The sequence below is a fragment of the Heterodontus francisci genome, chromosome 15, assembly GCF_036365525.1.
Source record: "Heterodontus francisci isolate sHetFra1 chromosome 15, sHetFra1.hap1, whole genome shotgun sequence".
NCBI lineage: Eukaryota > Metazoa > Chordata > Chondrichthyes > Heterodontiformes > Heterodontidae > Heterodontus > Heterodontus francisci.
In genome coordinates, this window is record NC_090385.1 from 65354891 (window position 1) to 65382840 (window position 27950).

General features: G+C 44.0%; 1 protein-coding gene across 2 annotated transcripts in view; it reads left to right on the forward strand.

Annotated features, from left to right (window-relative positions):
* LOC137377723 (dachshund homolog 2-like) overlaps window positions 1-27950 on the forward strand; it is a 408325-nt gene that overhangs the window by 199006 nt on the left and 181369 nt on the right. The gene's annotated exons all lie outside the window — the stretch shown is intronic.

Sequence of the window (27950 nt, forward strand, 5' to 3'; positions counted from 1 at the left end):
CAGGAAAGTGATATCTCGATGTGCAATGATTTATCCTTGGGAAACAAGCTGCAATGCTTCCAAAAGGTCAAAATTGTTACTGTTCTCCAAGTCCATACAACTTCTCTCATTAACCTCTCCATTACATAGTTTAACCACTTGAATGCTAAACATTCATGAATTCTTCAAACTTATTTTCTCTATAACATCAGTTATTTACTTCAAATCCTTGATTTTTTTAAAAAAGGAACACTGGAAATAAAACCCCAACATTATGCAAAACATCTAAAAGTTTGGACCTTGATGAAGGGTTCCTTGAAAATGCTAGCATCTTTCTCTTACAAAAACTGGCTGACCTACATTTTCAAAATTTTCTGTTCACTTGAACCTTCAGTTCAAATGTTTGGATGCTTTTTGGCCCCATACAATGTGACAGCCTGTACTAGACCAACAGAATTGAACTGCATCAGATTCATGCTGCAGCTATGTTGCTCTATTTGTGTTGATGCGTCAGCTGGATAAATTGATAGCACTGACATCCCTGGATCAGAAGGATATTGGTTGGAGCTCCCACACCAGGGCTCGAGAATGTAATAGTGTAGTACTGAGAGGGTGTTGCACTCTCAGATGTACTGTCCTTCAGATGAAACATTAAACTGAAGTCCTGTCTTCCTGTTCCATTCCTTCCAGTGAATGTTGAAGTTATGGAAAATATTGCCCCCTCAACCAATACCACAAACAAGCAAAAACAGCAAATACTGGAAATAGTCAGCAGATCAGGCAGCATCTGTGGAGAGTTAAAGCAGAGTTCATGTTTCAGGTCTGTGTGACCTTTCACCCTTTCTGATGTAAGGTCACACAGACCTGAAACATTAACTCTGTTTTTCTCTCCACAGATGTTGCCTGACCTGCTGAATATTTCCAGCATTTTCTGTTTTTGTTTCAGACTTCCAGCATCTGCAGTATTTTACTTTCATACCGCATACAAACAGGTTGACTGGTTATTCATCTTATGCTGCTTGTGGCACTCTACTCTGTGCAGAATGGTTACCATATTTGCATAAGTAACAGTTATCATACTTCATAAAGTAAAGCACATAGAGCCATTGCAACATAAAAGTTATTATATAACAGAATTATTATTGCATGGAACTTAGAGTCAGAATGGTGATTTGGGTGTATTGTAGCAAGATTAGTATACCCTGCTCTAGCAGCCAGTTTCATACCACTTCTGCTGTTCACCATACAGTTCCAACCTGTAAGAGCTTTTGTGAAGAGCATCTATGGAGCTGTATCCTGCCAGGGTCATCCAGCATCATATTTCAATACATTTGCTACGTGTATGAACATTCATGTGAACTTGTCATCACTCATCAAGGAAATGAGCAAAATGTTTAAATTTCTTTATTAAAGAATGAAACAAATGCACCTGAGCAAAGGGTATAATCGTGCTCTATGAAACTGGTGAGTACTTGGACATGTACCTGTCTCAGACAAGTCCCTGCAGTATAACTGAATCTTTTGTCTTCTTTGAGTTATAGCGCCAATAGTCCGATGGCAGGCAGGCAGGGACCCTATGAGTTGAAGCAGAAGCTGTGTGCCTCCTTATGCCCTCTGAACAATGTTAAAGTGAGGGCTACTGTAATAAGACTGAAGAAACAGAGCAGCGTGTGAACAGAGACCATTCCAAATTGGCATGGTGCAGCCCTCCATTGACAGTTACTGTAAAAGATCCTGGCACCCCTTGGCTCGTGCCTTCCCTCCCACACTGGAATGTGCCCTGACAGTGAATGGGCAGCTGGCAATCCCTTTACCGGCTGCTGCCAGACAAAATCACAGCCCTGGTGTTCCCAATTGCATTGTGAGCAGTGTGTCTGGAGTGCTAGGAAATTTATTCCTGTGTAATCAGTTGGATCATTCCTGTACAGGTGCATTGAGAGCCGGAAGAACAGCAGGACTGCCCTGGGGCCATATTGTCCGTCTCCTAGAGCCTGTTAGAGTTAAATTTAAGGGAATTTAAATTCCCCTTGGTCTTGGCATGTAATGCTGCAAAATCAGCTACCTTGAGAAATGAAATTCAGATATTTCACTTAGAAAATTTAAGGACTTAAAGAGTCTCCAGCAATCATGTGGTTAATTAGTAAACATCTTTCTTTTTAACTTTATGAAGGATAATTACCTTAACAGTTATTCTACTTGCTCTAGCCATAGTCCCAAAGGACCATAGGCATCTCTCCCCATTAGAGAGACAGTTGGTGATGTATAGCTTGAGGGTTAGCACTCCTCAAGCATGGGGCAAGGTGAGGAGAACACCTTAAATATACAGGAGAGAAAAGAGGCACTGCAATGCATAGCCTTTTTAATCTTTTGAAACTAAAATCAGTAATAAAAGTAACAGTCGTTGGGCTGAACTTTACTGGCCCCTCGACACCATGGGTCACGGCACAGGGCTAGTAAAATTCTCCAGGGAGAGGCCCGCCTCGACCCACGATGTCAAGAAGGGCTCGCCGCATATTACCAGTGGCGTGGGGACTTCAGTGTAGCTCCCCACCACTCCCCCCAGTCTGGCGGCGGGCCCTTCATCTCCATATGCAGATCTCCATTAAATATATTCAAAATAACAACTGCCGTCCCACGCCGATTTTACGGCCTCTGTTTGGCCATTTTTATTGGATGTGGGGATGGTGGGAAGGGGTTGAAGGGCAAAAGATTTAAGGTTGGGGGGGCAAGTTCAGATATTTGAAAAATCAATTGATGGTCATTTCGGGCAATGAAATGACCATTGGGGGTGTTGGGGGAAGGGCCTCCATCACTTAATTTTATATTTAATAAAAATAAATAATGTTTTGCCTTTAAAAATTAAAATTAATTGTAAGGGCTTAAAGCCCTTTAAAAATGGCACCGGGACCTGCACAGTGGCACCGGACGCCATTGCTGGGGATGTGAAGGCCGCCCCACCCCCACTATTTAAATGAGCCCCCACGCAAAATATCGCGGGGGCTCCTTGGCGGCTGCTGAAGGTGGACACCCCGCTGAGATCAAAGGGTGCCAAATTCAGCCCCTTGTTTTAAGAGGCCAAATGAGAAGTGTGAAAATATGGAATCAATCACAGTTAGTGAATAAGAAGAAACCACTAAAGCAAATTTCTAATTTAAAAAAATTAGGTAGCTATATGCAGGTGCAAGCATTGTAATGGAACACCATTTTAACACTCTGGGATTTAATTTCCTCTGTGTTTTTTTTAGACACTATTTAATGCATTTTGGGTGGAAGTACTGTTTGTGGAATTTAAGCCACCATTAACCGGCAGGTTAACGATGTTAACACAAACAAGTTAACCACTCTGATAAATACAACGCATAGCAGAAATTAAATCCCTGTGGCTGCAACATCTACATACACTTGGAAAACTGCACATGAAATACAAGGTTCAAACAGACACCATCAAAGAAGCTGGTGGAAATTCTGATTCGTAGCTTTCAAACAGAGAATATTCCCTAACAAATTGATTTCCTCATTTGCATTATTCCTATATTCAAAAAGAGACCCATGAGCTCAACTTTTTGCAAATAAAATAATAGCCAACAATTGTGAGAAATGTCAGGAGTGTTTTTGTCAATACGTGTAACACTGTCTCTGACATTAAAATTTGAGACCATTTGGCTGAGGTGGAAAGCAAGATTTATACTTCTTTGCATGGTAAGTGACTCTCTTTCATCTGCAGTGTTCCAGTTTCTCTGAGTACGACCTTTGCAAAACATCTATTAATTTTACTTTTTGATCTTGGCCCTTTGAAAAGGTTTTGTTTAAAAATTCTCACAGAGACAATCATACTATTGTGCATTATGCAGCTGGAGATTGTGAGTAAATAGGACTCCTTGATATATGTGATGGAACAGTGGTGTAATTGTACAACATTTTTTTGTCAGTGACAAGAATTAAAAAGAACCTTTCTTTCAGGGTTTATTAACTGGAAAAAATGCCTCAGGTCAGTGGAACCATGTTAACTACCAGCTTACTGACTGGTTTTGCCTCTTTGATGAAAAGGCTGTGTAACATGATATGTAAGGATAAGAAAAATAAATATAGCTTCAATACGCCACAGTTATTGTAATTAAACAGGTATAGAGAGCCGTAATCTAAAGTCATTACAAGTTCACTGTTGATAAGAGTATATAACTGATCACTTTTATTTTTGCAGGCTGATAGTTAAGAATTAATCTCTTGATCATTCTATCTTATCTGACCAAGGTAGAATACAATAGCAGCTTGATGCCAAAGGCAGAGGTCTAATGTAAATTCAACTGTGGTCAGACAAAGGTGGGAACAAGCAACACCAAGTTATGTAACCTGTTTTCATTTTATGGACTTCAATGTCTGAAAGATTTAAAAATATGCATTATGACAATATTGGTTCACCTAAAGGAAGTACTAGGACATGGCTAGTTTATCAGATCCTCATTTACTTTTAAATTCAATCAGCAAATTAGCAAATCTTGCTGGATATGGGAGTTAGTTAATTACCTAACTCGGAGATACACTTCTGAACAATAACCAATCTAAATTAACCTCACTTAGAAAACAGAACAGAAAAAAAGTCAGGAATATGAGAAACCCATTCAATCCAATGAAGCTCATCACTTTTGTCCCCTTACTTGCATCACACCTGATAGATTATTCCAAACACTTAGCACTCTGAGTTCTTCCTAAAATGTTCTAAATTTACTTTTCACTACTTTAAATTTCTGTGCTTTGGTCCATTTGATCAGCTTAATTTAAAGTAATATTCTGTTTTTTTTAAACTATACCATTTACTATTTTATGTATTTTGAGGAGAGCTGGAGCTTGCCTCATAATTCTTCCCTGTAAACTTACTATCGGTCTTGTTTCACTTTTCTGCACCCTCTCCAATGCCTATATATCTTTGTTGTGGCTTAGTGACCAGAACTAAATGCAGTACTGCAAACTAGGCATTATAAAGCCTCAGTATAACTTCTGTACACTTGTATTCTACTTTTCTGATGAGATATTCCAGCATTCTATTGGCTGTTTTATTTGCTTTGGAAAATCAGCTAGAAATTGATTCCAATTGCTGCATGTTTTCAACTACTTTACATCTCTCAGCGTTAAATTTCAGTTGTCATTTATCTGTCCAATTATACAAGGAATTCAAATACTTCTGTCTCACTGTGATTCTGCCTTTACCAAGCTGCCTGTTTTAGATTGTCATCAAATTCAACAAGCTCACATTTGCTGCTTTACATTGGGTTATTCATTACATTCTTCAGACTACTAGCAAAGATCGTATGTCCACCAAAGCTACTAAGTATCATCACCTCATTCATGACAATATGAGAGGCACAATTTAGCATAGCGGTGCATCATCAGACCTTTTTCCTATCCTGAGTGACGTGGAACAGGGCTGTTTTCTCACACCTACACTGTTTGGGATCTTCTTCTCCCTGCTGCTCTCATATGTGTGAGAAGAAGGAATTTTCCTCCACACAAGATCAGGTGGCAGGTTGTTCAACCTTGCCCGTCTAAGAGCGAAGACCAAAGTATGGAAAGTCCTCATCAGGGAACTCCTCTTTGCTGACGATGCTGCATTAACATTCCACACGGAAGAATGTCTGCAGAGACTCATCGACAGGATTGCAGCTTCCTGCAACGAATTTGGCCTAACCATCAGCCTCAAGAAAACGAACATCTTGGGACAGGACATCAGAAATGCTTCATCCATCAATATCGGCGACCATGCTCTGGAAGTGGTTCAAGAGTTCACCTAACTAGGCTCAACTATCACCAGTAATCTGTCTCTCGATGCAGAAATCAACAAGCGCATGGGAAAGGCGTCTGCTGCTATGTCCAGATTGGCCAAGAGAATGTGGGAAAATGGCGCACTGACACGGAGCACAAAAGTCCAAGTGTATGAAGCCCGTGTCCTCAGTACCTTGCTCTACGGCAGCGAGGCCTGGACAACGTATGTCAGCCAAGAGCAACATCTCAATTCATTCCATCTTCGCTGCCTCCGGAGAATCCTTGGCATCAGGTGGCAGGACCGTATCTCCAACGCAGAAGTCCTCGAGGTGGCCAATATCCCCAGCATTTACACCCTACTGAGTCAGCGGCGCTTGAGATGGCTTGGCCATGTGAGCTGCATGGAAGATGGCAGGATCCCCAAGGACACATTGTACAGTGAGCTCGTATCAGACCCACCGGCCGTCCATGTCTCCGCTTTAAAGACGTCTGCAAACTTCACACGAAGTCCTGTGACATTGATCACAAGTCGTGGGAGTCAGTTGCCAGCGATCGCCAGAGCTGGCGGGCAGCCATAAAGGCGGGGCTAAAGAATGGGGAGTCGAAGAGACTTAGCTGTTGGCAGGAAAAAAGACAGAAGCGCAAGGGGAGAGCCAACTGTGTAACAGCCCCGACAACCAATATTATCTGCAGCACCTGTGGAAGAGTCTGTCAGTCTAGAATTGGCCTTTATAGCCACTCCAGGCATTGCCCCACTGACCACCTCCAAGCGCTTACCCATTGTCTCTCAAGACAAGGAGGCTAAAGAAAAGAAGATTTATTACATTAAAAACAACAGGGGTCCAAATACTGACCCTTATGAATGCCACTGAACAATCCCAAAGCTCATGACACCTTTCACAAATTCCTTATCCACTCCCCTATTTTACCTTGTAATATAAAGCCTTCTGTTTGATTAGGAGTCTTTCCTGTAGAAATTTGTCAAAGCTTTCTGAAATTCTAAAAGGAAAATCTTGGGGAGTTCCATTATATTACCTGAGAGGTCAGAGGTTTGCCAAGGCAATATCTTTTGTCTCTTAAATCCATATTGCTGTTTCTCATTAAGGTATCGCCACACAGGAACTGTTCCAGCCTACCCCTTGGATTCACTTACAACTATTTTACATGTAATTGATGTTGGGCTGATTGGTTTTTAACTGTCTCAATCACATTTTTCCTCCTTTTACATAAAGATGTAAGGGATTTTAATCCTACCCAGCCAGTGGAAACTGGGCAGATTGGCAGTTAACAATTCCCAGGTTACTTACTCATGGAAAGCTGTCTGAATCCTGTCATTTCCAATTTTAAGTGTCACTTCTGGACAGGTGGGGTCCTAATTCATATAGTGAAAATTAGAGTCTGATGACTCCAGCGACAATTCTGACTTTGGACTGCGCAGGCATGGACTGGTAGAAAGTTAATGAGTTTAAAGTCAAGATGCTGCGGGCAGGTGGGAACCTAATTGAAACCAGTGGTCTCCTGCGGGAAACCCACTGGTAGTTAAAATCCTCCATGCTCGGTTTGTTTCATTCTCGATCGATGCTGTCATTCTGTTCTGTGCCAAACCAATGCACAATGACTCCTTCATAAAAAAGACTATGGCGAGAATTTTACGCCTCCCCCTACAGGAGCGGGCTGGTGGCAGGGGGTGGGTCGTAAAATTGAGTGGGAGGCGGGGTGTGCCGTTCCCGATGCTTTCCCGCCCCACTGCAATTTTACTAGGGGTGGTGGGGGCGAGAAATGGCCTGCCCGCCCCAGGCCAATCAAGGCCCTTAAAGTGGCCAATAAACTGCCATTTAAGGGCTTCCTCCCACCGCTGCTGGTATTTTACCAGCAGCCAGCAGGCGCTTCAGGCCTCCAATACATTGCCAGATAAAACTTGCGGGCTATGAGGGGGGCCTCCTGATCCGGCACCCTGTGCCCTACAGAGGGCCCCCCCAAGCCCAAAATGCCCTCACTGAAATGGAGTCCTCCCCGCCTCCCAACAGAAGCCCTTGTCTTGCTGGGGCCCAGTGAAGCCCCAAAAACTTACCTTTCTTCCAGGCTGATGTCCACGATCCGCACCCTCACACACCAGCCTCGCACCCATCTTTTGTTACCTACACATACCTCCAGCTATTCAGCTATGGCAGGCACATTACCCAAACACACTACATAATCAATAACATTCTGCCTGCTCTCTTGCAGGACACGGTGGCACACAGAAGAAGGGTGCAAAGCAGAATTGGTTGGGGACAAGGACGCCTGGATCTCCTGAAGGAGGTGGCTCTTAGCATCACGATGCCGGCTGCAAGGGTGCATGCTGCATCCAGCATTGTTGAGAACTTTGAGGTTCCTCCCTGATGCCCCTTCTCTACTCCCAGCAGACCCTCACTCTGCTATCTGGTATGATGAGCAAGCTGCTTATGGTGTGACCATGGACCTCTTGCTTCCCGCCCCAACTCTCTTCCCTCACATCAACCTTCCCCTCTGAATTCCTGCTTTTAGACATCTAAGAACTGCTGCCTGACCAGCCACAGGAGTCCCAGGAGGAGAAGGAGAGAGAAAGCAACAGCACACCACAGATGAAGAGGCCCTGTCGCTTCATGACATTTTCAGCCACCAGCTCAGATACTGACACTGCATGTACCTTGATGGCTTGTATAGAGTTGGGATCATCACATGTTGAGTCATCTGGGTATGAGTGGGCTACAGCCAGGTCAGGGGTAAGGGATGTTTCATTTGCCAGCTCTCCGGAGGGTGAGGTCACAGATGAGTTCTGCTGCAGAGGACTCAAATAAGGACCTCTATGAGGTAGCATACAGGAGAACGCTGATGATTATGCACACTGAGATATTGGATGCATTGGCAGGCCTGCCAGACAGCTTCCTGTCACTATCGAGGAGCAGCAGGTGTCCGCCTCCAGGTTGGCAGAGGGCATGGTGTGGATCTTTCCCTCTCTGTGTTCCAGCTCCCTCTGAAGGCATTGTCACTGTTGTCCCCAAACCTGTTGCAGCCTTTGTGAGGATGTGGCAAGACTCTCTGGCAAATACACCAAAATACCTCCAAAAACACTCCGAGTACTTTCAGATACTTTCCAGTGGAAGATGGTCAATAAATTCTATTTACCTACATTCAGCATGCCTGCCCTTTAATTAAGAGAGGACAACGCAGGCAATGCCAGGACTTGCGTTGACCAATTTTGATATCCTGGCATCGTATCAGCTAGCTGGGCTGTGTGACATCAGGAGTGTGCCCTTTTCACGTGTTTGGGTCATGTAGGTGACACAGCTGCGTGCATTCATATCAGTTGTAGATGCCGCCTGGGCCTCACAAGTAGCAGCCCAAGGCACTGCCTGCGCCGGAAGAATGGAAGTCAATTTTGCATTATTGAATCTCTCACCCCAACTTTTAAAAAAATATATTCATTCACGTGATTGTGGGCATGACTGGCAAGGCCAGTATTCATTTTCCATCCTTTGAGAAGGTGGTGGTGAGATGCCTTCTTGAACTGCTACATTCCACGTGGTGATGGTAATCCCACAGTGCTGTTAGGTAGGGAGTTCCAGGATTTTGACCCAGCAGTACTGAAAGAATGGCAGCATATGTCAAAGTCAAGATGGTGTGTGATTGAAGGTGGTTATGCTGCTATATACCTGTTCCACTTGTCCTTCTAGGTAGTGCAGGCCACTGGATTGGGAGGTGCTGTCAAAGAAGCCTTGGTGAGTTACTCCAGCCCATCTTGTAGATGGTACACAGTACTGTCACTGTGCCCTGGTGGTGGAGAGAGTGAATGTTTAAAGTGATGAATGGAGTTCAGATTAAATGCACTTATTTACCTTGGATGGTGTTTTGTCTCAAATGTTGTTGGAGCTGTGCTCATCCAGGCAAGTGAATGGAATGCTATCCACATGTTAGGTTCCCTAACAGTTGTTCTACATTTTCAGCTTCTGTGCTCCTGGCAAAGGTCAGGATGCATATCAGGAAATTACTCCCAGCTTTGAACTTCCGTCTGTTAATTTTAAGAAGCAGAAAAGTTGTGTTTAAATGCTGTAAGTCAAGAAAGTAAAGGCAAGAACTGGCTAATGGGAAAAGTGGTGGTTGGGTTAGTTCAGCGTGCAATAAGGGGCTTTGGATGATTCATGGGAGGAGGCTAATTACCAGACCATAATATGGTAGAGAGGTGGAGGTCTGTTGTTTGATGGGGCCAATTGAATTCCATTCCCAGTGCTTTATGATCCCAGAAGCACTCGAAAACCATGAGCTCTTCTATTGCTCACAGATCCTTGGGATCCCTTTCCCATTGTTCCTAGATGCCAGAACCTGCCTGACTGTTCCGAAAAACCTTTCTCACTCATATTTCTGGAACCCTGGGAACCCCTCCTAAATCCTGGGATCCCCTTCAAAATATTGCTAACCCCTGGTCCTCCTTCCCAATTCCACTCCCAGTGTTCATAAGTAATGTCCTTGGTAGAACTCATGGGAGTAAAATCCACGTTTTTTACGAAACCTGACTTACCATGAAAAATGTATTTGGAAATGAGCTATTAGATATCAAGTAAGCTAGAAACATAATAGAATGAATTTCACATATGTTAGAAATAGTGTGAAACAAATGTTAATGTAATATTTAAACATGACTATTATACAAAAATATGAGGAAGATGAGTGGTATTTGTCTGTCTGTCTTTGCACTTTTTTTTGACTTTTTTTCCTTGTGTTCATGGCACAAAAAGTGACCTGAGGCCTGTACCCTTTTACATGTGATGTGTGAGTTAGTGCCCTCAATCCTGACAATTGACCCTTAGTTTCAGTATATAATTCACTGGTGATTGGGTGGGATGCCAACCATGTACTTTTAAAAGGCTATCAAACCAATGCATTTGGATTTAAATTGTTAGGAAGATTTATTTACAGATCAATTAATACACAGAAGGCAAAAGTTACAGCAAGATACTGAGTTAGTACAGTATTTAAAAACCAAAATGGGAATCAGTCCACAAAGATATCATTTTAGGAATTTACAGAGTCTGATAAACCAACAAGACTTTTGGATGAAGCAGGCAAGTTTTTCCTTTAGCAAACCTTCCAGATACAAAAAGGGAGAAAATGGACTTGCAGCTAAAGCGAGCGGCAAGTCAATGAAGCGATTGCTTTGCGGACCAGTCTGTGCTGGCTTGACACCCAAGAGAAATTAGGTGTCATGCTGTGGGTGCCAAGCTGGCATTCTGATGCAGTTGACTGTTCAGGGCCTGCTGGCGCTGAGGCCACGCGGGCCTACAGGTAGGTTCCAAAGGGTGGCGAGTCTGTCCTGGCAGTGGCGGTATGTTTTGGTGGACCGGGGAACACACCTGTTCCTACCAGCTGCACAGAAATATGACTTTCAAAATGTTTTGTGGCAATTTCTTGAGTGGCCTCTAGCTGTCCTTTTAAGGATCCCTGGATAGGCCACTCAAGATCTGGTTCAGCTAGGCGGAGCATGGATAGCACAAACCCTGTCCAGTTGAACCCAAATAAGCATATAATACGCTTAATGCTTGTTTTGCACCCTGGACACCTCAGAATCACTTGCTTCCAATAAGGTAACCGCCTAACTTGCCAGGAAAATCAGGTGCAGGAGGTTGCTGCACCCGGGAACTATTTATTTTTCCTCTGTTGTCCCCCAATGATGTATTCTTACCACCCCCCCCCCCCATTTCTCATCTCCATGCTGCTTCTTGGTGACATCATCGGAAAGTATAGCGTCAGTTTCCAAACGTACGCCAACAACACCCAGCTCTACTTCACCACCACCTCTCTCGACTCCTCCACCATCGCTAAATTATCAGACTGCTTATCTGACATCCAGAACTGGCGAAGCAGAAATTTTCTGCAATTAAATATTGGGAAGACCAAAGCCATTGTCTTCTGTCCCTGCTCCAACCTCTATTCCCTAGCTACCACTCCATCCCTGTCCCTGGTAACTGTCTGAGGCTGAACCAGATTGTTTGCAAGCTTGGTGTCATATTTGACCCTGAGTTGAGCTTCTGACCACATATCCGCCTCATCACTAAGACCGCCTATTTCCACCTCTGTAACATTGTCCAACTCAGCCCTTGCCTCAGCTCATCTGAGACCCCAAACCATGCCTTTGTTACCTCAAGACTCGATTGATTATTCCAATGCACTCCTAGCTGGCCTCTGTAACTTGAGGTCATCCAAAACTCTGCTGCCTGTGTCTTAATTCGCACCAAGTCCTGTTCGATAACAGCCCTGGGCTCACAGTTGGCTCCTGGTCAAGTAACACTTCGATTTTAAAATTATCATCCTTGTTTTCAAGTCCCTTCATGGCCTCACCCTGTCCCTATCTTTGTAATCTCCTCCATCCCCACATACTTATGAGATAACTGCATTCATCCAATTCTGGCCTCTTGAGCATCCCTGATTTTAATTGCCCCACTATTGGTGGCCAGGCCTTCATTTGCCTGGGCCCGAAGCTCTGGAATTCCCTCCCTAAACCTCTTCTCCTCTCGACCTCTCTTTTTTCCTTTAAGACGCTTCTTAAAACCTACCTCTTTGACCAATCTTTTGGCCAACTGCCCTAATATTGCCTCATGTGGCTTGGTGTCCAATTTTGTTTCATAATGCTCCTGGGAAGTGCCTTGGGACATTTTATTACACTTAAGGTGCTATATAACTTCAAGTTGTTGTTAAAACATGTAAAGTCAAGTTGAATTTTTCCCCCAGTGTTCTATTTAGACAATGCCAATTTCATTTTATCTGCAGGGTTTGGATTTCCTGCTAGAACCAAGGAAAATGGCAGAACTTCCCAATATATATCCGTATTCTGAAATCAGAATTGCCAATCCACGTTTAAAGATACAAAAATAGGAATCATTGCACAGAGTTCTAATAGGTAGACATTCAAACATAGTTTGAATTCTGAGTGCCTGCTGATGCATTGACCGTCTCCAATTCAAATTACATTTCGAGGAAAGCCCCATTAACCTGACCAATCTAGACTTAGGCTTTTGTGCATTACAAGAATGACTACAGTTCACAAATATTTCATTGGCTGTAAAGTGCTTTGGGACATTCTGAGGTTGTGAAAGGTGCTAGATTCTTTAATTTTCAGGAGAAACTTGGTCATCACTCTGAAATTCTGTAAGGAAAGTCCATTTCTTTCTTCAACTCTAGATATGTAAAAACTGTGTAAAATAAAATATAGGAATCTCCCTTTTTTTACACCACCCAAAAAAGTCAAATGATAAAGCTCAGTGCCTTCTCAAGGACAGTTAGGGATGGGCATTAAATGCTGGGCTTGCCAGCAATGCTCACATCCCATGAAAGAATAAAAAAAACTCATAAAATGGCAACATTCACTGAAAAATATATCGTGCAGCTTATCTTTCCAAGTAGCAGCCAATATCACATCCTGCAGAGATTACTGGTTTGTCATGGTAGAAATACATGTGGGTTGTGGGCCGGGTCCGGAGGGACACGATGTTCAAATCTCTGGACAAGGGCGGGAAAAATGTACCCAACGTGGCCCTCATCCTGATGACCACCCTCGTGTGCGGCTGCATCAAGCTGTGTGTAGATCTCCAGTACGCAAACTCCAAGTGTCACTACGTGCTGAGGTTCTATCTGTCCCCGGTGTTGCAAAGGATGGGCCTGGTCACATTGCCGCGGAACGCTCCATGCAGTTGGACCGTGCCATACCACCTATCCTTCGTGGAGCAGTTTCTACGGGAAAACACCTTTGACTGGTCCATCAGGCAGTGGTCTGCACGGAATGTCCTCAAGGCCCTACTGGAAAAGGAGACGGGGGATCCTGTCGGATGGTTCCCCGAGCAGACCGCCAAAGTCATTTGGCGGAATGCCTCATCACCAGAACTTTCAAACAAGCACCAAGATGTAGCTTGGCTGGTGGTGAGAAGGGTCCTCCCCGTCAGATCCTTCCTGCACGCCCGAAGTCTCGCCCCCTCTGCACAATGCCCCCGCGGTGGCTGGGCAGGGAAGAGACGGTTGCCCACCTCCTCCTGGAATGTGTCTTTGCAAAGCAGGTGTGGAAAGAGATGCAGTGGTTTATGTCGAGGTTCATCCCAAGCAGCTCTGTAACACAGGAGTCTGTGCTCTATGGGCTGTTCCCAGGGACGCACACCGAGACAAACATCAACTGCTGCTGGAGGACTATCAATTCGGTGAAAGACGCCCTTTGGTCTGCCCGAAACGTGCTGGTCTTCCAGCGCAAAGAGTTGTCCACGACCGAATGTTGCAGACTGGCACATTCCAAGGTCCAGGACTACGTGCTGAGGGACGCACTAAAGCTTGGGGCAGCCACAGCAAAGGCTCAATGGGGAAAGACCACAGTGTAAGGTCCCCCCCACCAAGCTGAACTGAGGGGCTGGATTCATGGGAAACCCCTCGAACTGTATCGGGAAAATTTTGTGTGCTGTAAATGTAAAAATGTACATGGCATGACAATGAAATGGAAGGGTTGTGAGGCAACTCATGATTGTATAGAAGGAAACTGATCACCTTTGCACCGTTTGTATTTTTTGACTTGATGCTGTTTTAAACTGTTTGGGAATGTAATTTTTACAGATTTTTATGAATAAAGTATATTTTGAAAAAAAAAAATGTGGGTTGTGGGGAAGAATTTTGGTGTCGAAAACTAGGCTATTAAAAATGTCCACTGTGGCGTTTAAATATTTGATAGCTTGGACAAACAATTCTTGTACAGCCAAGGGTGTAAAATTTTATATTTCCAAACTAATGATTCTGAATTCAACAGCACTACAGACCTGTGCATTCTTACACAAGTTAGGTGCTGTTAAATAAATTCTTAATTTCATACCAAGATATGTTGACTCTGTAGGTCTTTGCTCTTTTTCGTTGTAATGATTAGCAACCTTGAACAAATCGATTTCCAGTCGACATTTTGGCAGAAAGGCTTCCTCACTAATGTGCAAGGGCTGTGATCCCATTTAAAATTTATTTGGATTAATAAGCCGCTTTAAGATGCCCGAACTCCGTCGCGTTTGAACTCTCAGTGTCATGATTATGAATTCAAATTCTAACAAGACTTCATCTAATTTGGTTTGTTAAAAAAGCAACACTGCAAGTAATCTTCCTGTCAGCTTTTATACTAGTCCTGCAGGTCAGCTGCAAATCAGATGGTGAGTAATGGGCCAAGTATTAGTGTGTGATTTGTTTTTTTAAGTCATAATAGTCATGTTTCTGATTGTAGCTTTAGTCATGCTGATGAAATCTATGTGATAAATGAATAACTGGGCACATTTAAATTTATCAGATTCCCAGAACAATTTTAATAAGTTTGCCAGTCATTCCTGATAAATTAACTTAAAGATACAATCATTTGAATTAATATTGGTCAAATGATTGTTCTGAGTATTAGAACTCGTAGCTTAGCAACATTTTCTAGTGTTTGAAAGTCACAGCATTTGTTTTCTTGCTGATTATTGCAAAGCTGGATCCATTCAGCTGGAAAAGAAATCTATGGAACATTTGGAGGCGCTAAGTGTCTGGGGTTATGCTGCACATTGAAATATTTATTGGCATGTTATATTGTCATGAGCTTATATTTATTGTGGATTAAAGTTTGCAGTTAGCAAAAGATAGCATATTGACATGGTTAAAATGCATACAGTAAATCACTTACATGGTTAACTGTCAGTGCCTCAAGCCAAAGGAGAAAATTCTAATTTTAAACCCTTTGAGGATATCACTAGAGCAGAATTTGTGCACCAATATCAGGTTTTCCATTTATTCAGATGCTCACAAATAGAGATGTGCTCTTGGCCATTCTCATTGTGTATAAAATCTGGCAACGTATTTCCAAAAGCTGTACGGCACCTATAAAGCTTTGAATCAGAGCTTGACACAACACAGGCAATATAAGCTCTCTTATTTTGTTTCATTCTTTGGTAGCACTATGTGATCTAATGAAGCAATTGTAGCTGCAACATGTATACTCCCAATTTAATCATCAGAGTCTCTTCTCCAGTGACAACTTTTACAGTGTTATCCAGTGTTAGTGCAATGTGCTACTCACTCCAATGGGTGCTTAATGTGACCTATAAAACATGTCTTTGCGGGCTGGATTTTCGTTCCAGAGTCCTGATCCCGACTCTAGGCTAAATTCCAGGTCAGGAACCAAGAATTGCTGACGGCAGGATCCTGGAAGCAATTTCGAGGAGGTGGCCAATTCATTGGCCGCCTCCAGGATCCATGTCCAGTTGAGGACGGCAGGCGGGCTCTCAAGGCTGAAAGGCTAATAGGAGGCCCTCCAGCACTGGACGATCAGCAGCCCCACCGTCAGAGGTGGGAGCTGCGATGTAGGTAGAAGAACGAGAGGGTGCCTGAAGATGGCGGTGCCGTCTGAAGCCTTTTTAAAAATGCAAAATGAAAAATGGTCACAGCTGCCACACCGTTATTGTGGAGGGGCCGCTGAGGTGGGGGAGGGGCATGCTAAAAATACTAGATGGAATGCTGGCCCCCAGTCTGCCGCTGCGATGTCTCCTCCATTCATCAGCTGGGATTTGACCTCAGTGGGAAGGCCCAACTGCCAACTGGAAAATTCTAGTTGGCGTCTGCACTGTGGTCTTAATAGGCCCATTAAGGGGTTAGTTGGCTATCTGCCACTTGCGAGTGGGTAGCCGTCACCACTCCCCAGCCAGCCTCTTCAAACATGCCAGTGAACTGGCAAGCCGGCCGACAGCAGGAAATTGTGGGCCCACTCACCTCCATTCCTGCTTCGACAGCCCTTCCAAAATCCAGCCCTGTGTCTTTTCACTTCTGCAGGCGGGTAACACAGTAATAAATCAGATATGAATAAAAAAAAAACAGTTTCAACACAAGCTGGAGAAATCACCAGCAATTTACAAATGACTAATATTAGCTGAAATCTGAGATAGTTTAATAATTTTGAAATGCAATAACTCATAACACCCTCCTGAAGCTCACAGTAAAACCAGGAGGCTAAGACAGATGATATTGCTGAAGTTTGGCATTGCTGGAAAATAATTATTGCCAGAAGAGATGGTAAACTGTGCAGGAGAGATAAAAAAAGCATACTGGAAGTACACATTTTTTAACTGACAATCCAGATTTTAGTCAACTAAAAATGCATTGGTTTCACTCGTGGCATCTAAACAACTGCTCAACTCACTGAAAGCCTGTGCATGTCAGAGACAATAAAATGTTCCCTTTGGGCAAGGGAGGGAAAAAGAAGGTGCTGTATATATTTATTGCTGTATATGTGGTTAGCACCGCAGCCTCACCGCTCCAGCGACCCGGGTTTGGTTCTGGGTACTGCCTGTGTGGAGTTTGCCAGTTCTCCCTGTGACCGCGTGGGTTTCCGCCGGGTGCTCCGGTTTCCTCCCACAGCCAAAGACTTGCAAGTTGATCGGTAAATTGGCCATTGCAAATTGCCCCTAGTGTAGGTAGATGGTAGGAGAATTGAGGGAAGGTGGGGATGTGGTCGGGAATATGGGATTAACGTAGGATTAGTATAAATGGGTGGTTGATGGTCGGCACAAACTCGGTGGGCCGAAGGGCCTGTTTCAGTGCTGTATCTCTCTATAGGGCGGCACAGTGGCGCAGTGGTTAGCACCGCAGCCTCACAACTCCAGCGACCCGGGTTCGGTTCTGGGTACTGCCTGTGCGGAGTTTGCAAGTTCTCCCTGTGACCGCGTGGGTTTCCGCCAGGTGCTCCGGTTTCCTCCCACAGCCAAATACTTGCAGGTTGATAGGTAAATTGGCCATTGTAAATTGCCCCTAGTGTAGGTAGGTGGTAGGAGAATGGTGGGAATGTGGTAGGGAATATGGGATTAATGTAGGATTAGTATAAATGGGTGGTTGTTGGTCAGCACAGACTCAGTGGGCCGAAGGGCCTGTTTCAGTGCTGTATCTCTCTGAGTCTATATATTTATCCCTTTGAGTAATGATTGTGGACATCTTGGCAACAATTTTGACATTGGGTGATATTAGCTGCCTGTTATACATCAATGGAAATGAAAATCAGGAGAGATGTCACATGGGTGGCTTAATTGATCGTGGCCCTTTTACACTACTGTCCAAAACCATAGTTGCCCCTTATGCCTTTTGATATTTGTATTTTGAAATCAGTATCTTGAAGGTCTAGCTGGTGAAACAGAATAGCATATTGTCCCTTTGTCTTTGGGGCACGTGTTCAAATCCAGCCTAGATAAGTGGTATGAAGTTGCTGACCTTTAGGATCCCATGCAAAATCTTCCTAGTAAGTGAAAGTCTGCAATAAAAGAATGGGTTTTAAAACTAATACTAAATTAGCCTAAGCTAACAATCTCATTCAGAGACTACAATGAGGATTGGTGTTGGAAGAGGAAACATTTACATGGGGGCAGTGTGGGTTTATTGTCCCTGAGATAAATGAAAGAGCGCTGATGGGGTCAGAGTGTAGGGAGCATTGCACTGCGTAAGTCTATATAATAGCTGACTGGGGAATTCTGGATGTTTACACAATTACGACTTTCTTGTAATATCACTTCTCCAACAGTGTCATATGTTTATTGTGTTTTTTTTATTGCGCACAGTGTTTTCATTTCTGTAGACCACTAAACTTGGCTGTTGCTGGCTTACTTAGGGAAAGAAGACTTAAAAATAACAGATGGTAGGGAGATGAATTACGAAGGCATATGTAATCTCTTGGGGCCACATGCACCTTTGTATTGCATTTCCAACCATCTGTTATTCTATATTTTGTACCTCAACAATAATACATGTAAAAGTCTTGTGTTATTACACAGGCCAGAGAGACCAAACATTCCCGTGTGTTGTAGTGGTGTCCAAGTGTGTTATCACTCTCCAAGAGTTTAATCCTTTGCGTAGTGATAGATCTATCCCACTTTCAAAACGCTCGATTCATTTAATATCTGCAAGGGTTTTACACAGGGAAATGTTCCAAGTCTTTGTTGTAATAAAAAAACATGAATTTATTCTTAGAATATTGTGAAGAGATGGGAAAATTGCAATTTATGACTTAGAGACCGAAATACCACAGTCCTCAAAGGATTTAGAGACTCTCATGACTTCACAGTTGGTTAAATGAACTGACAGATAAAACAAATGGCTGTCTCTGATCTGCAGAAGCTTTACACTCTCAAAATCCTGAGCTGAAAAGGGTAAATCAGACAGCAGGTGTTTGATGCAGTACTTTTGGTCCAATAACATAGGACTTAAGAAATTGTACACAGTTAAAAATTAATCATTCTGGAAAATAATAAACTGTGGTCTTTAAAACGAGTGTGTCTTCATTTCAAATGTGATTCCAGCAGATATTTTCCACTACATTTTGTTCTTTTTTTTTGTCTGCCTGCTACTTGCCCTACTCCTGATGATTCCACTGTGCCACTGCAGCTTCTTCCAGCTGACAGACCTGTCAGTTCCATGTAGCAGATATCCATATGAGGTAGGCTTACCAACTCTGGACACATTCCTTTAGGTTTCATTACATGACTTTCCATTTCCATCTCCAATATTTTTACAACTAATAAATTAAAATGTTATAAAAAATTTGACAAAAGCTCTTTTTTTAAAAAGCCCCTATTATGATTTTTCTCAGGTTGCTCACAGCAGTGTCTTGGAGGTTAATCTTCAACTTCTGGAGATTCTAGGGCAATCCTGGAGGTTTTGGCAACCCAATACGAGGGCTACAATGAGGTTGAATAATTGTCCAAAAAGAGGTCTGGTTATAAATTATACTTGTTTCACTTTATCCTTCCTGGACTGGAGTGCAACATCCATCAACAGGGCCTGAAAAGCTTCAACACAATAATGTTGAGTTGCAAATATCATTCAACCTTCGGCCTCTTACTGCTAGGCTGCTGGGTCACCTTATTTTAGCAGCAAAATGAACCATATTTAAATCTAGTTTTCATCTGAAAATCCTGGGACTGCTATTGGGCTTTTGAGGAAGCCATTTATAAATGTGACAGTGTTTATTTTAAGGAGTTTTGTTGCATTGTGCATAAAGATTTAGGAGTCATAGAGGCATTTATGGCACAGAAGGAGGCCATTTGGCCCATCGAGTCCATGACGGCTTTCCATGGAGCTATGCAGTCAGTCCCACTCCCTGGCTCGATCCCCGTAGCCCTGCAAGTCTTTTTCTCTCAGGTGACCATTCAACTTCCTGTTGAAGTCATTGATTGTCTCCGCTTCCACCACCCTTGTGGGCAGCGAGTTCCAGGTCATTACCATCTACTATATAAAAAAAATGCTTCCGCATATTCCCCATGCATCTTTTGCCCAAAACTGTGTCCCCTAGTCCTTGTACCATTTGTTAATGTAACAGTTTTTCCTTGCCTAACTTACGTAAGCCTGTCATAATCTTGTACACTTATATTAAATCTCCGCTCAATCTCCATTGTTCTAAAGAGAATAACCCCAGCTATTCCAACCCAACCTTGTAGCTAAAATCCTCCATCCCTGGAACCATTCAGGTAAATCTCCTCTGCACCCCCTCAAGGACCCTCACATCCTTCCTGAAATGTGGTGAGCAGAACTGGACGCAATGCTCTAGCTGGGGCCTAATGAGCCTCAATTTTGTTAACCAGCCTTTTACGTGGTTCCTTATCAAATGCTTTCTTAAAATCCATATGAACAACATCCACCACATTCCCTTCATCAACCTTCTCTGTTACTTCATCAAAAAATTCAATTAGATTAGTCAAACATTATCTGCCTTTTACAAATCCAAGCTGGCTGCTCTTAATGAACTCAAACCTCTCTAAGGTTGGAATATTGTGCTGCCAGCGGAGGCCTCGGCGTTGGGGGAAACTGGCGCCGAGATCCTCATGTCAGCTCTTGTACGGAAGGCCAGGTGAATTTAGTGCCAATCAGGCACTTAACTGGACAGCGGCAGGTCTTCCGTATGATTTAAGAGCCCATCGCTGGAAGTCCCGGCCTTGCAGAGCTACTGGCCAATCAGAAGCCAGTTTTTTGTGTTGTGTTTCCCGTGCGGCTAATTGTGGCCTGCGGTGGGAAGAGGCACTTAATAAGGGGTTAATTACCCAGTTAAGGGCCTCAATTGGTGGTGGGGCGGGAAGGCTGTTCACAGGCCTTCCTGCCCCGGATTACATTTCAGTGGAGGTGGGATGATGATGGGGCCCCCCACCACGCCACCATCCCACCCGATTTTATGCTCTCTCCACCTCCAAACCTGCTGTGGGGGAAAGCATAAAATTCCACTCTAAGGGTCCATTTATATTTTCTCTGATTATTGTTCCTAAAACCTTACCCACCACTGATGTTAAACTAACTGGCCTGCAGTTCCTTAGACTGTCCTTACACCCTATCTTGAATAAGGGTGCCACATTTGGCACTCTCAATCCTCTGGCACCTCCCAGTATCCAGGGAAGATTGGAAGATTATGAAAAGCCCTTCTGATGTCTCCATCCTACTTCCTTTAGCAACCTGGGATGCAAGCCATCCTGACTTGGCCAGTTTTGGTAACCTGGCATTTCATCAGCTGGTTGGCGGTGTGACTTCAGGATAGCACCATTTACATGTGTTCAGATGCACGCAGGGGATGCAGCTGTGTGCATCCATATCAGTGATGAACGGCATGCGGCTAGCAGCCTGCAGCACTACCGTCTGCACACCCTGTGGATACAGGGCAAGTCTGCGTAGTGACCTTAGCAGCAGCACTACACCAATGAATTTCTCGCCTAATATGTCATACGTTGGATCCGGTATCCATTTAAGATCCTGAGGAGTCTTGACAGGGAGGATATGGAAAGGATGTTTCCTTTTGTGGGAGAATCTAGAACTAGGGGTCACTGTTTAAAAATAAGGGGTCGCCCATTTAAGACAGAGATGAGGAGAACTTTTTTCTCTGAGGGTCGTGAGTCTTTTTTTCATTCATTCATGGGATGTGGGCGACGCTGGCCAGGCCAGTATTTATTACCCATCCCTAATTAGCTTGAGAAGGTGGTGGTGAGCTGCCTTCTTGAACTGCTGCAGTCCATTTGGGGAAGGTACACCCACAGTGCTGTTAGGAAGGGAGTTCCAGGATTTTGACCCAGCGACAGTGAAGGAACGGCATTATAGTTCCAAGTCAGGATGGTGTGTGACTTGGAGGGGAACTTGCAGGTGGTGGTGTTCCCATGCATTTGCTGCCCTTGTCCTTCTAGTTGGTAGAGGTCACTGGTTTGGAAGGTGCTGTCTAAAGGAGCCTTGGTGCATTGCTGCAGTGCATCTTGTGAATGGTACACACTGCTGCCATTGTGCGTCGGTGGTGGAGGGAGTGAATATTTGTAGATGGGGTGCCAATCAAGCGGGCTGCTTTGTTCTGGATGGTGTCAAGCTTCTTGAATGTTGTTGGAGCTGCACCCATCCAGGCAAGTGGAGAGTATTCCATCACACTCCTGACTTGTGCCTTGTAGATGGTGGACAGGCTTTGGGGAGTCAGGAGGTGAGTTACTCGCCTCAGGATTCCTAGCCTCTGACCTGCTTTTGTAGCCATGATATTTATATGGCTACTCCAGTTCAGTTTCTGGTCAATGGTAATCCCTAGGATGTTGATAGTGGGGGATTCAGCAATGGTAATGCTGTTGAATGTCAAGAAGAGATGGTTAGATTCTCTCTTGTTGGAGATGGTCATTGCCTGGCACTTGTGTGGCGCGATTGTTACTTGCCACTTATCAGCCCAAACCTGCATATTGTCCAGTTCTTGCTGTATTTCTACACAGACTGCTTCAGTATCTGAGGAGTCATGAATGGTGCTGGACATTGTGCAATCATCTGCGAACATCCCCACTTCTGACCTTATGATAGAAGGAAGGTCATTGATGAAGCAGCTGAAGATGGTTGGGCCTAGGACACTTCCCTGAGGAACTCCTGCAGTGATGTCCTGGAGCTCAGATGATTGACCTCCAACAACCACAACCATCTTCCTTTACGCTAGGTATGACTTCAGCCAGCGGAGGGTTTTCCCCCTGATTCCCATTGACCTCAGTTTTGCTTGGGCTCCTTGATGCCAAACTCTGTCAAATGCTGCCTTGATGTCAAGGGCAGTCACTCTCACCTCACCTCTTGAGTTCAGCTCTTTTGTCCATGTTTGAACCAAGGCTGTAATGAGGTCAGGAGCTGAGTGGCCCTGGCGGAACCCAAACTGAGCGTCACTGAGCAGGTTATTGCTAAGCAAGTGTTGCTTGATGGCACTGTTGATGACACCTTCCATCACTTTACTGATGATAGAGAGTAGGCTGATGGGGCGGTAATTGGCCGGTTTGGATTTTTCCTGCTTTTTGTGTACAGGACATACCTGGGCAATTTTCCACATTGCAGGGTAGATGCCAGTGTTGGAACTGTACTGGAACAGCTTGGCTAGGGGCGCGGCATGTTCTGTAGCACAGGTCGTCAGTACTATTGCCAGAATATTGTCAGGGCCCATAGCTTTTGCAGTGTCCAGTGCCTTCAGTCGTTTCTTGATATCACGCGGAGTGAATCGAATTGGCTGAAGTCTGGCATCTGGGGACTTCAGGAGGAGGCCGAGATGGATCATCAACTCGGCATTCCTGGCTGACGACTGTTGCAAATGCTTTAGCCTTATCTTTCGCACTGATGTGCTGGGCCTCCCCATCATTGAGGATGGGGATATTTGTGGAGCCACCTCCTCCAGTTAGTTGTTTTATTGTCCACCACCATTCATGACTGGATGTGGCAGGACTGCAGAGCTTAGATCTGATCCGTTGGTTATAGGATCGCTTAGCTCTGTCTATCGCATGCTGCTTACGCAGTTTGGCACGCAAATAGTCCTGTGTTGTAGCTTCACCAGGTTGAAACCTCATTTTGAGGTGTGCCTGGTGCTGCTCCTGGCATGCCCTCCGGCACTCTTCGTTGAACCAGGCTTGGTCTCCTGGCTTGATGGTAATGGTAGAGTGGGGGATATGCCGGGCCATGAGGTTACAGATTGTGGTTGAGTACAATTCTGCTGCTGCTGATGGCCCACAGCATCATGGATGCCCAGTTTTGCATTGCTAGATCTGTTCGAAATCTATCCCATTTAGCACGGTGATAGTGCCACACAACACGATGGACGGGATCCTCAATGTGAAGGCGAAACTGCGTCTCCTCAAAGTCTGTGCGGTGGTCACTCCTACCAATACTGTCATGGACAGAAGCATCTGCAGCAGGCAGATTTGTGAGGACGAGGTCAAGTATGTTTTCCCCTCTTGTTGGTTTCCCCACCACCTGCTGCAGACCCAGTCTAGCAGCTATGTCCTTTCGGACTCGGCCAGCTCGATCAGTAGTGGTGCTACCGAGCCACTCTTGGTGATGGACATTAAAGTCCCCCACCCAGAGTACATTTTGTGCCCTTGCCACCCTCAGTGCTTCCTCCAAGTGGTGTTCAACATGGTGGAGTACTGAGTCATCAGCCGAGGGAGGACAGTAGGTGGTAATCAGTAGGAGGTCACCTTGCCCATGTTTGACCTAATGCCATGACACTTCATGGGGTCCAGCGTCGATGTTGAGGACTCCCAGTGCAACTTCCTCCCTACTGTATACCACTGTGCCACCACCTCTGCTGGGTCTGTCCTGCCGGTGGGACAGGACATACCCAGGGATAGTGATTGCAGTGTCTGGGACATTGTCTGTAAGGTATGATTCCGTGAGTATGACTATGTCAGACTGTTGCTTGACTAGTCTGTGGGACAGCTCTCCCAACTTTGGCACAAGCCCCCAGATGTTAGTAAGGAGGACTTTGCAGGGTCGACAGGGCTGGGTTTGCCGTTGTCGTTTCTGGTGCCTCAGTCGATGCCGGGTGGTCCGTCCGGTTTCATTCCTTTTTATTAACTTCGTAGCGGTTAGGTACAACTGAGTGGCTTGCTAGGCCATTACAGAGGGCATGTAAGAGTTAACCACATTGCTGTGGGTCTGGAGTCACATGTAGGCCAGACCAGGTAAGGACAGCAAATTTCCTTCCTTAAAGGACATTAGTGAACCAGATGGGTCTTTGGAATTCAGTTCCTCAAAAGGCAGTAGCAGCAGAGTCTTTGAACATTTTTAAGGCAGAGGAAGATAGGTTCTTGATAAGCAAGAGGGTGAAAGTCTATTGGGTGTAGGCGGGAATGTGGAGTTGAGTTTACAAACAGATAGGCCAAGTTCTTGTTGAATGGTGGAACAGGCTCGAGTGGCCGACTTGTATTCATTCTCTTTCTCTCTCTACAGATGCTGCCAGACCTGCTGAGTAATTTACAGCATTTTCTGTTTTTATTTCAGATTTCCAGCATCTGCAGTAAATTGATTTTGATGATTATCGAATATATGAGTTAAATGCAAGTAGACTGAGACAGAAGTGCATCTCACTCAACGGGCATGAGGAGAATGCTTAGACTGCCTCTCTTGTTATAATATCAGATGCAGCAGAACTATACTCAGCATTATAATGGAAAATTACTACTTTGTCAATGTTTGCCAAATCTCACCTACAGATAACAACATATTTTAGAAGTTTAATCACTTTTGTGTACAATGTGCTTTTGTACCAGTTGTTTTTTGCTTTTGCTTACATTGAATTATTGAACAAATGATTAAATGGACTCTGGCAGAAAGCAATTAAAATGACCTCTTTCATCAGTTTACGGAAGTTCTAATCCAAGGGCAACTTTTTTCATAAGGGATTTAACAGTGCAATATTCCGTAAATGCATATAAGTATCGTTATGAAAAAATATACAGAGCTTGTGTTATGAGGCTACATATCGTTGTAAAGGTTGAGTGTGACAGGCAATCCATTGGTTGAGGTGTCATTACTTTTCTCCCTTTCGTCAGAAAAAAACTCCAAACAAATTCAGTTAATAAGTTGACGCTTACGATTTTTAAAAAGTATTGCACTTCAGTGCACACTCTGCAATATTTGGTCAAGTGGACATTTTGTTAAATATTGGACACAAGAATGAAGGCTTATATTAATTTTCAAAACCTACCTATAGGAGCTAAAGTAGTCGGAAAACTGTACCAATTAGTTTTCATTTTCATGGTGGATGAGCACTTAGTTTCTTGCATGATAATTTGTCAAACTAAGAGTAAGTTTGGTTAATCTTCAAATGGAAAACCTTGAATTCATAGCCAACTCAAACTTTGATAAATAAAGATCATACTGCAAATGCTGTAAATTTGAAGAAAAAAATTAAATAGGCTGGAAGTGGACAGTGCATCAGCATCTATAAAGAGCAAAGAATGCCTAATGTTTCCACTTCTGATGAAGGACTTCCACCTGGAATATTAACCTGTTCTTTCTATTTAAAGATGCTCATGGACTTGTTTGCAGCATTTCATATCGTTTTTGTCATTTAACAGCTGTTTAAAAGCAAAAAGAAAAAAGACAATGCATAATTTAAAATTGTATTTGTGGAAAAACCTTTTTATAATTTCTTTAATCCAAAAGCAAAAAGATAGACAGACTTGCATTTATAGAACACTTTTCATGACGACCAGATGTCTCAAAGCACTTTACAACCAATGAAGTACTTTTGAAGTGTAGTCACTGTTGTAATGCAGGAAATGACAAAATGTGGGGTCTGCCTGTTCTCCAAAGCTATGTCACAATTCTTGTGTTGTGAGCAAGTGGATTTATTAAAGTATATTTGTTAACAGAGATGACCAGATAATTATTAGTTACACACCACAGTAATTCCTTGTGATTCCTTCTAAGTGCATCATGATGATCATTATATGATGAAGCAATTTAACTGTACTCAATTCAAGTATTTCCCATGTATTGATACATGTTCCTACAGATTTATCTCCAATAGACACACTGGAGAAGAGAAGGACAGTGACTTTATTCCACTTACAGGGCTGAATTTTATCAGCCCTCTAGGGATGGCAGTGTGGCATGGGGCCCACAAAATAACGAGGAAATGCGGGAGGGTGGTGTGCCCATCACCTTCCTGACAACATTTAATTTTGTCAGGGGCAGGGAAGGCCGAGGACGGCTTCCCTACCCGGAGGCCAATTGAGGCCCTTAAGTGGCCAATCAATGGCCACTTAAGGGCCTCTTCCCGCTGCTGCTGGTATTTTATCTCCACCATGTGAGGAGGCCGCTCAGTAACTGCAGGTGACCTCCGTGTGGGCTGGTTGAGGGTGGGGGCCTCCTGCTTGGGCAATCTGTGCCTCACAGAGGGTCCCCAGCAGCAAAGGCCACCTTGCACTAAGACCCACTCCCTGCCCTCAACAACCCCCAACCCCTTGCCGGGGTCTGCCTGACTGGCCCCAGTGAGCCACCCCCACTTACCTGCAGTCTGAGGATGCACGGCTGCTGCTGGTCCTGGGCCTACTGCAGTACCAGCAGTGGCTACTGCTGTACCAGCAGTGGCTACTGCTTCCAGTGGTGCTGCTGAGCTGATGGCCCTCAGATTGGCAACAGCTCTTGGAGGTAATATTCCTGTCCTTAAAGGGATGGGAACCCTGGCGCCGGGCTGTTAACTGCCTGAGTGTTGTTAAATGCAACCAGGGATCTCTCAGAATGGCCGAGGCGGGGTTCTGCCTTGCCTTGCTGGCCGGCGTCAGGATCCCTGCCACCTTCATAAAATCCAGCCCATTAAGTCAGACCTTTATGACTAAAGTAGCCTTTTATTCCTCAGAGGTCACGCCTTTGTCATTAAACATTTTATCTCTTTGATCTTATTTTGAAAAATCCATGAATTCTTTTTAACTCTCCCCTTCCTCCATAACTATGGGTTGATCCAATCAATGGTCATGGACACCATCAACAGTATCCTTCAGTCAAGATACCAGTGTTTAAAGACCCACTCTGCCCAGCCAACTAATTTTACCCCCATCCCTGATAATCAGAATAAGAATGATGAAACTTGACTTCAGAGAAAGAATGGCTATAAATGCTAGTGAAGACATGAATTTTAACTTGCATTTTCTAATTGGAAGTCCAATCCTTTAGGATAAACCTATATTATACATGCACAAAGTCCAAGCACTTGGGAGTCAGATTATTAGTCTGACTTATGAATTATACCATGGTTTTTTGCATTGATTTGCACATAAACTGCTACACACCAACTTAAAAGTGTTAGTATATTAGCTGTTAAAGTGTTGTAACTTTCAGACAATCTTTCGTTTAGTAACTCTTAAGTAGATGGCACTTAGCAAATGCACAGCAGTGCTTTGCACAGGCGTAATGCATTTAACAAT